The sequence below is a fragment of the Stenella coeruleoalba genome (genome assembly GCF_951394435.1).
Source record: "Stenella coeruleoalba genome assembly, chromosome: 9".
Classification (NCBI taxonomy): Eukaryota; Metazoa; Chordata; class Mammalia; order Artiodactyla; family Delphinidae; genus Stenella; species Stenella coeruleoalba.
Genome location: NC_137155.1, coordinates 41,851,636 through 41,860,859, shown reverse-complemented (window position 1 = coordinate 41,860,859; position 9,224 = coordinate 41,851,636).

The window sequence follows — 9,224 nt, the reverse complement described above, 5'->3', positions numbered from 1 at the left end:
CAGACTCTTGGTCCATCCACCTCACTACAAATAACTCAATTTCGTTTCTTTTTATGGCTGAGTAATATTCCATTGTATATATGTGCCACATCTTCTTTATCCATTCATCTGTTGATGGACACTTAGGTTGCTTCCATGCCCTGTCTATTGTAAATAGAGCTGCAATGAACATTGTGGTACATGACTCTTTTTGAAATATGGTTTTCTCAGGGTATATGCCCAGTAGTGGGACTGCTGGGTCGTATGGTAGTTCTATTTTTAGTCTTTTAAGGAACCTCTATACTGTTTTCCATAGTGGCTTTATCAATTTACATTCCCACCAAGAGTGCAAGAGGGTTCCCTTTTCTCCACACCCTCTCCAGCTTTTACTGTTTCTAGATTTTTTGATGATGGCCATTCTGACTGGTGTGAGGTGATACCTCATTGTAGTTTTGATTTGCATTTCTCTAAAGATTAGTGATGTTGAGCATCCTTTTATATGTTTGTTGGCAATCTATATATCTTCTTTGGAGAAATGTCTATTTGGGTCTTCTGCCCATTTTTGGATTGGGTTGTTTGTTTTTTTGTTATTGAGCTGCATGAGCTGCTTGTAAATTTTGGAGATTAATCCTTTGTCAGTTGCTTCATTTGCAAATATTTTCTCTCATTCTGAGGGTTGTCTTTTCGTCTTGTTTATGGTTTCCTTTGCTGTGCAAAAGCTTTTAAGTTTCATTAGGTCCCATTTGTTTATTTTTGTTTTCATTTCCATTTCTCTAGGAGGTGGGTCAAAAAGGATCTTGCTGTGATTTATGTCATAGTGTGTTCTGCCTATGTTTTCCTCTAAGAGTTTTATAGTGTCTGGCCTTACATTTAGGTCTTTAAAACGTTTTGAGTTTATTTTTGGGTATGGTGTTAGGGAGTGTTCTAATTTCATTCTTTTACATGTAACTGTCCAGTTTTCCCAGCACCAGTTATTGAAGAGGCTGTCTTTTCTCCATTGTATATTCTTGCCTCCTTTATCAAAACTAAGGTGACCACATGTGCGTGGGTTTATCTCTGGGGCAAACATGAACTTTAACAGTTTGCGGTTCTCCATGTCTTTTTTACTTATACCACCAAATGTGAAATGTTCAAAATAGACATTGCTCTGTCATATCAGGTTTGGGGCAAAGAAAACGTGAAGCAAACTCACAAATGACCTCTAATAGACATGTTCCTTGCATGAGTGAGAAATTTGTGACTTTAAGCACTGAGAAAGGGGTCCCTTTGTTATTGTGACATAGCCAAGCTTATTCTAATAATATCATTAGTCAGGGAAAATATCATTCTTTCTTGATAATCACTGATTTAGTGAAGTTTATAGCATCCAAGCACTCCCTTCTATAATTATTTCTCTCAGTTGACTTTTTGAAAGGTAACGAACAACAGATAGTTCAAGATTACATTATGACAAGCATCTACAGTACATCCACTCCCAATGTTGATTTTAATGTTCATTTTAGTTTTAACAATTAGTTAATGTGGAGGGAGGAGTTATATCGTCTTAGGACAAATAAGGAGGCTAACAAAGATGTTTGTCTTAATAGAAGAGATAAGCCAAGTAAATGCCCATATCCATCATTTTCTAAGAAATGATCATAGGTAGTCCCTGACCAAGAAATGGATGACAGATGATAGGTAGGTAGGGAGGTAGGTAGATAGATATAAAGAATTCTATTCCTAAATCAAGTCTAATTTTAACCTAGAGAGAGATTTAAGTAGCTACAACAAAGTATACTTCTCAACCACCAATTTTGTTTTGTTTTGTTTTATTTTCAGTAAAACACCCATAGTTCCAAGTAAAAAAGCTACCTATTAAAAATTAATATAAAATTATTCCAAAACATACTTCTAGACAGCTATATGTGAAGTTATTATTTATAAATTAGTCAAAACACCTACTACTGTTAATGACTTTGGTTTTAAAGCAGTTGATCTAGATGCTTTCTCTCTTCCAGGATGAGATAGCAGAGTCACTTCTTTATTAAAGCCACTCCTAAGTCATTATGCTAAAATCATGCCATCTTCATGATGAGATGCCTAGATAACTCTTTACTCTTGAAGATGGAAATGCTTCTAGATCATCTGAACATGGAATTAAATTATATGGGAAAAGATTAAAGAGACAAGAAGGGGAACTAAAATGCATCTCCTTCTCAATCACTTTGGAAATTATTGTCTGAAGTATAAAGAGACCATTCTTACTGACATTGTTTTGGCTTAGATGCAGTCTGAGATCTATATTAACAGTCAAATATAACAAATTTCTACCTATGGAGTCAAAAGCCAAAGAAAGAGCGTTAAAATCTGCGATATTATTATCACATTACTCCTGTATTATTCTTGGAATTTCATACAAAAGAATATGGGTTTATTAGGCATCTCCAGTAGAAGTGATAGACCTCCCTGAGCTCACTAGCTCCGCACATCAAACACTGAGCTAAGAAGTAAAAGCTTATAACTTATCAAGCTTGTATGTGTCATGTTTTAGATTGAACATCTTGTATTTCATTGTGTTTATAATTTAGAGAAAATAAACGGTTGTTCTGGGCCCAGTGAGGCAGTATCCTACCCATTGAACAGGTAAAGGTTAACAAGTTAACAAGACTGGAACTCAGCATTTCACAGTTGCCTTTAAATACTCATGATGCAACAACTGTTTCCTGGGTGGAATTTAGCTACTGATGACTGCACTTCTCCATCATGCTGCTTATTTCTAAACATATTAATTTCACACTGACATTTGTTTTATGAATATTTGATTCTCAGAGTTAAGAAAACAGCTTAACTAGGAGAACAGATATGTAAAAGTAAAGGTTATTTATATAATCACTAACAGTGATGTTTAAGACTCTTGGAACTGCTGTGAAATTTTAGGGTTATAATATCATGCCACACACTTTGAAAAATTAATTCAAATTAGTTTGGAAATGAGCATGTTTATATCCACTGAAAATTTCATTAACAACAGAAATATGGGGTTATAATCAAAGAAATGGTAGAACACTAGAAGTCTACAGAGATTAAAATTGGGTCCTTTTTTAATATCTTCATTAAAGATCTAAAATTAATAACAAGCTGATTATTCAAATGTACAAATATTAAGAAAGAATAATAAGGTCATTAGAAAAGAATTGTAGGTACTTAAAAATTAAATATCAAAATTAGATTAATTATAAATAGCAAAGATCTAGAAAATAGATATAGATATTAGAAAAGGAGAAGGTAAAAGATCTGGAAAGCAGTAATGTAAATAAATAAATCTACAATATTATGTGAAAATCTCAACATTATCTGGAAAGAAGCTCTGCTACAGCTGGGAGAGTTAAGCCTTTCTATATTTAACAAGACCTCAATTATCTGTCCCATTAGATATTGCCCTGTGTAAGGCAATGAAGATTGCTAACAATTATTACATGGATGGGAATAATATAAGGCACTGTAGACCACACCTTGTTCTTTTGATACTATGGTATCAAAACTAGTCCACATGATTTTCAAAGCCTGATGAAAAGAAAACCAATCATTCAATACTCTGGGGCAAGCAAATATTCCATAATGAATCTCCTAGTCCTTATATTACACTTAACCTGTAATTAATCCCCTCCAGTTCAAATCATCCACTTTGTGGTAATTCTCAGGGCTTCTGTGGAAAGCAGGACTATAAACCATCTCTTCCTCATCTCCCGAATGAAAAGTGTGGCTATCTTAGAGCCAAGGCCACTATAATCTAACATATTCCCTCAAAATGGTACATAGTTTATCAGCTTTCTTATTATCCAGGGTCACTGTCTGGCAGGGCAGAGATAAAAGAAATCATTGGAGACGGTGCTCTGAATATATTGACAGAGAAACACCAGGGCCTTGACCACCACAGTTCTGGAACCTGTTCTTGGCAGAGTATTCTAATGTGTTGACCATCAGCTGTTAATCACGGTGAGTTTACAGACTCCAGCATGGAGTAAAAGTCCACATATCTGATATGGCCATAAAGTGTCTCTTGGAGAGTCCTGAGGAAGGGCCTCTAGAACTGTATTTTTTTAAATTAGGGAATGAAGGTAAATTTCAAAATGTGTATATGAATGGTCTTTCCTTTGAGGCTAAAGAAGAACGAGTAAGAAATAACACATCCCATCAACTGGTCCAATGACTTTCTGATCTTTAAACTCAGGGAACAGAGAAACAGGAGCAACTGCAATTGCTGACTGAAAGACAGTCTGAAAGATGGTCAATCTATGTTCCGACCATTAATATAGGCAGGAGTCAAGGGTGATAAGGGCAAAAGAGCAAAACTGCCATTCTGCCTGGATAAACTCTTTTCCAGCTTTTCCAGATAACAAAGGCAGACAGTCTAAAAAGGTTAATGCTAATGACATTCACCACTGAAAAATGAGCTTAGGTGCCCCTTCAGCTCATCCTTTTTCCTCTTGGATAATCATAATAGATAGCTGTTCCCTGTGGTTAAACAACTGGGTAATTACTAAAACAATTTGCAATAAACAGACATTTATAACATTGAAACATAAGAAAGGCAATAAACTGACATTTCAAAGGTATTTTACTGAAGGAATCTTGCAGTTTTCAAGTTGAAAGGAGTTGTTTTGGCAGAACTACAAAGACAATCTTATCTAAGATACATGTTATCTCCCTTCAAAAATCTTCCATGGATGAGATTTCAGTTTTGTGGCTTTCATGAGCATATTCTGAAATTAAAATCTTAATATGTAATATTTCAATGTGCTAAGCCAAGTCAGTCATTGATTAGTTATTCTTCAATAAAATACCAGGAAAAGTAAGGTTGTGAACAGCCATATTCTAAAGATCTATAAGAAAGTCAAGATGGTTCTCTTATCACTCAGAAAGTTATCATGAGTTTTCTTCCTAGAGCTCCATGTAACTTCTGTAATTCATTTCTGCACATATTTTTTATTTAATTGTATGTCTCTTCCTTGATTGTAACCATTTCTAAGTTACAGATTTTGACTTTGTATTTTCAGTGTCTATCCCAATATATGACATACTGTAGATGTTAAAGAAATATTTTCTGAATGAACAAAGTGGAAGTGTTTTGTGCTGTGAAACACAACCTCAGATTTTTTCAAGGACTTCCACTTACATATTAACATTCTTCTCTTTTTTGTTACCAATTTCTTCCTCCCTATTGGATTAAGTTCCTGTGTCTCGAACTTCTCCAAAACCTCCCTTTACCCCACATACCACTCCAGCTATTTCTCTCTCTTGTTCCCTCCAATTTCTAGTCCCTGTCATCACTTTGTCACCTCCCATTTATTCTTCCATCGCTCCATTCTGACTCCCTACCTTACCATTGCAAAGACATTCTTGATCAGGTCTTTAATGGCTTCCATGTTGAAAATCCAATGGATGCTTCTTTTTGTATTTACTCAAAATTCTCATATTTTTACACAGCTAAATATTCCCTCCTTTTTTATTCACATTTGTCTTTCAGAATTCAGTCCTCAGCCCTCTTCTCTATCAATATTCTTTGTCTCAATAATCTAGTTCATTTCCAAGTCTTAAAATATTATCCACATACTGACTTTCCAATTTTTATCTTTTTATTATTATCCACATACTAATGACTTGCAAACATTTATCATCACATATTGATGACCCTGATATTTTTCTGAGCTCCTTACTCATATAGCCAATGGGTTCCATGACTTCTTTTACTTGGATGACTTAACATGTTCAAAGCAACCTCGTGATACCCTCAATTTGGTTTCCTAAATAGTCTTTTCTTAGTAAATGATACCACCAAATTGTTCAAGCCAAAAACTACAGGATTTAATCTTCACTCTTCCCTTTTCCAGATAAATCCCTGTAAGATCCATAAACAAACTGTCAGTTCTACCTCCAAAGTAAACTCACATCTAGTCACTTTACCTCATCCTCATTGCTATCCGCCTAGTTCAAGTCAACCCTGTTACTGGAATTCTTTTCTATAATGGCCTCCAAACTGCAGCAGTCTCCCTCCTTCAACTGCTGCTCCTCACACACTCAATTTATCTTCCACTCAGCCAACAAGATCTTTTTAAAAGGCAAATCAAATTGCATTGTTTCCCCACTTAAAACCCTCTTCCCCAAAGCACTGTGAAAATAATTCAAACTCCTTACCAAGATTCATAAGGTCCAAGCATGTTCTGGCCCTGGACCGCCTCTTCAATTTCATCTTCTACTCTTCAACCACTCATGCTTCCTTTCTTTCCTTGAAAACCCTGAGCTTTTTCCAAGTGAAGAGCTTATGCCTTTGTTCCTTTTGCATGAACTTGTTCTTCCCTTGGCTTTTGCATGGCTACTTCCATCTCATCTTTCAAGTCTCATTTCAAACAGCACCTCCTCAGAGAGGCTATCCATGAGCACCCTACCTAAAGTAGTCCTCCCCAACCCCTCAGCTCAGTTATACTCTTTCATATCAAGATATTTACCACAATCTGAAATTATTTTGTTTACTGTCTGTTTGCTCTAACTAAAATATAAAAGTTCGTTTGCTTTATTTCTGAAACCCAGAATAGAGTATGGCAAATAATAAGTATCTAACTCATGTGTTAAAGAATGAATGAATGGACATATGACAAGTGTAGTAATTTAAGAGTCATGTACTCTTAAAAATATTACTCTTACATAAAATCCTAACCACTACTATAGATTCCCTTTTTTGGTAGGAATCAACCAGGAAAACATGAAACATATGGATTAGTTCATTGAATTGTTTTACTAGGAGTTTTTTTGTTGTTGTTTTTTTTTTTGTAAAGGAGGGGGCTATTATCTTAGAACCCCTGTCTCATCTCTGTACCTTTAAGTCAGATCTAATATTTCCACTGGACAAAGAAAAAAGTTGAGCTACGGAAGCACAAATGTTTCATTCTATGGCCAACTCAACTCTTTCTCATTGTCTTTGGCTCTGACCTCGTTTCCATCCACTCCAAACCCCTAAATGCCTCTCGCTTTTCAGAATCAATGATCTGTTGGCTTACACTTAGACTATCCCTAAATATTCTTGAATTACTCTTATCCCATTGGCTCTTTTCCTTCCATACCACGTTGATTAGGATGCATCAAGTTATGATGACTTGTAACTCCACCTTGAGTAGGAAGTTCCATGGTAAGGATCAGCTCAATTTTCTTTCTCTCTCTTACCCAAAGGGGATGGTTGGCAGATATGGCAAATAAAAATACAAGATTCCTAGTTAAATTTAAATTTCAGATAAATAATTTTTTAAAAAAATAAATAGATCCCACATTTGCATGGAACGTATTTGCAATATTTGAAAAAATTCATTCATTGTATCTGAAATGGAAATTTATGTAGGTGTCCTGGATTTTATCTGGCAACCCTACCAAAGAAAAGGATGGGTTTTCTCAAACATTGGTCCAAATGAGGAGAAAGGTTCTCTCTGATCCTGAGATCCCAGATATGGAAGATCAAAGAATTAAGCGAGCTTATGCATAAATTTATCAAGTATTTATTGAGCATATATCTTATACTAAGCACTGGTGGAATTACTGGACATTCAGTGGCCAAAAAAAAAAGTCATGGGCCAATCCAAGCTAATCAACCAGCAGAGGAAAGAGACAATAAAAATTTAAATAAACAAGTAAGTTCAGCTACTATCCTGCTTTCTCAAATTTTTCCTCAGATTTTCTCTCTCTTTCTCTCTTTCTCCCTCTCTGTTTCTCTCTCTCTCACTCTCGCTCTCTTTCACACACACACACACACACACACACACACACACACACACACCTACACATACCACATTCTAACAGGAAATTGCAGTTTTAGTTATTTATACATTTAACATAGTTCTGTTTTACTTTTCTCGTAATTAAGCAATGGCCTCCTTTCAGAAAGACACAAACAATATTACTACCATTTTACCAGTAATATTACAGAAAAACTAAATTGTACTGGTGTTATCATACAACTTGCAGAATTTTTTTGAGATCTTGATTTGATTTTTAGATTTTAAAGCAGAGTAAAACTCCCTTTTCATCTAAATAGCAGTGAATTTATTATGAATGGACTGCCTTTATGATACTTATCATCCAGATATGCCTTATTATTTGTTCTATTAATATGCTCTGCAGTTATCTATTACATTGGGGCAAAAAGTTTTGGCTCTAAGCATGAATTAGTTGGTGGTAATGTAAAGTTAAATACTATACATGCCATAGCCTGGAAAAGTCAAGGAAATGTGTTCTAAAGTCCTTTATTGACCTGATATGCTGAAGGTTAAAGAAGTTTGTATGGAAGAAATGATTAATTTTTAAAAAATAATAATGAAGCAGAACAAAGACATATCAGAGGTAAAAAGTTGAGGGACTGTCCTCTCTGATGCATAGACCTGAATGAAGAATGATTTATCTAAAATTGTTCTCCACCTCTGACTTCCAGAAGCAAGCAGCAGAATATGAAAAACACTTGTTCTAGAAGCAACGGCTAACACAATGAAGACCAGTGTGGTTGGCAGGGCTCCTACTGAAGCCTATTCCTGTTTCTCAGTGTCCTCAATGATTTCAGCTTTCCCCAGCCCCTCCTATATGCTTCCTCTAATCTCACACACCCTTGGGACCTTATGTTCAAGCCGTGATGATCAAGCTGAATAGAAGTTTTAACCTTTTTGCATCAGCATTCTCCAGCCTAAAGCATCCTGTCCTTAGTACTAAGAGGAGAAAAAGAAATGACAACGCTGTTAACCATTCCATATTGATTCAATTCAGTTTCAAAAGTCTGAATATCACCAAGTCTCAATTCAATCAACTCCATGTAGGCTATGTTAAAAATTCTACTGAAAACTGTAAGTTTTCATCAGTGATTAGACTAAGCCTGAGGCCATTCCAAGATACTGGTGAAAAGTTTAAATTATGAATTGTTATTAAAATGGAGTTTCACTACTTTTCTGCATGTTCAATATCTGAAAGTAGGTCAACTCAATCCTACCTTGTAGATACCTTACTACAAAAAAATATAATCAACATTAATTGTATTCATTTGCTCAAAAAAATGTGTTCAGTGGCTACTATATTTTGGGTATTGTGAGAGGCACTTAAGGATACTACTATAATAAATATAGTTGTTAACTATCTAACGGTTAACCGATCTGTTATATGTAAATAATGCTTTCAAAATACTTGATATCCCTGGAAAATATTATACATTATTTAAAACATTTGAAGATATTCAAACA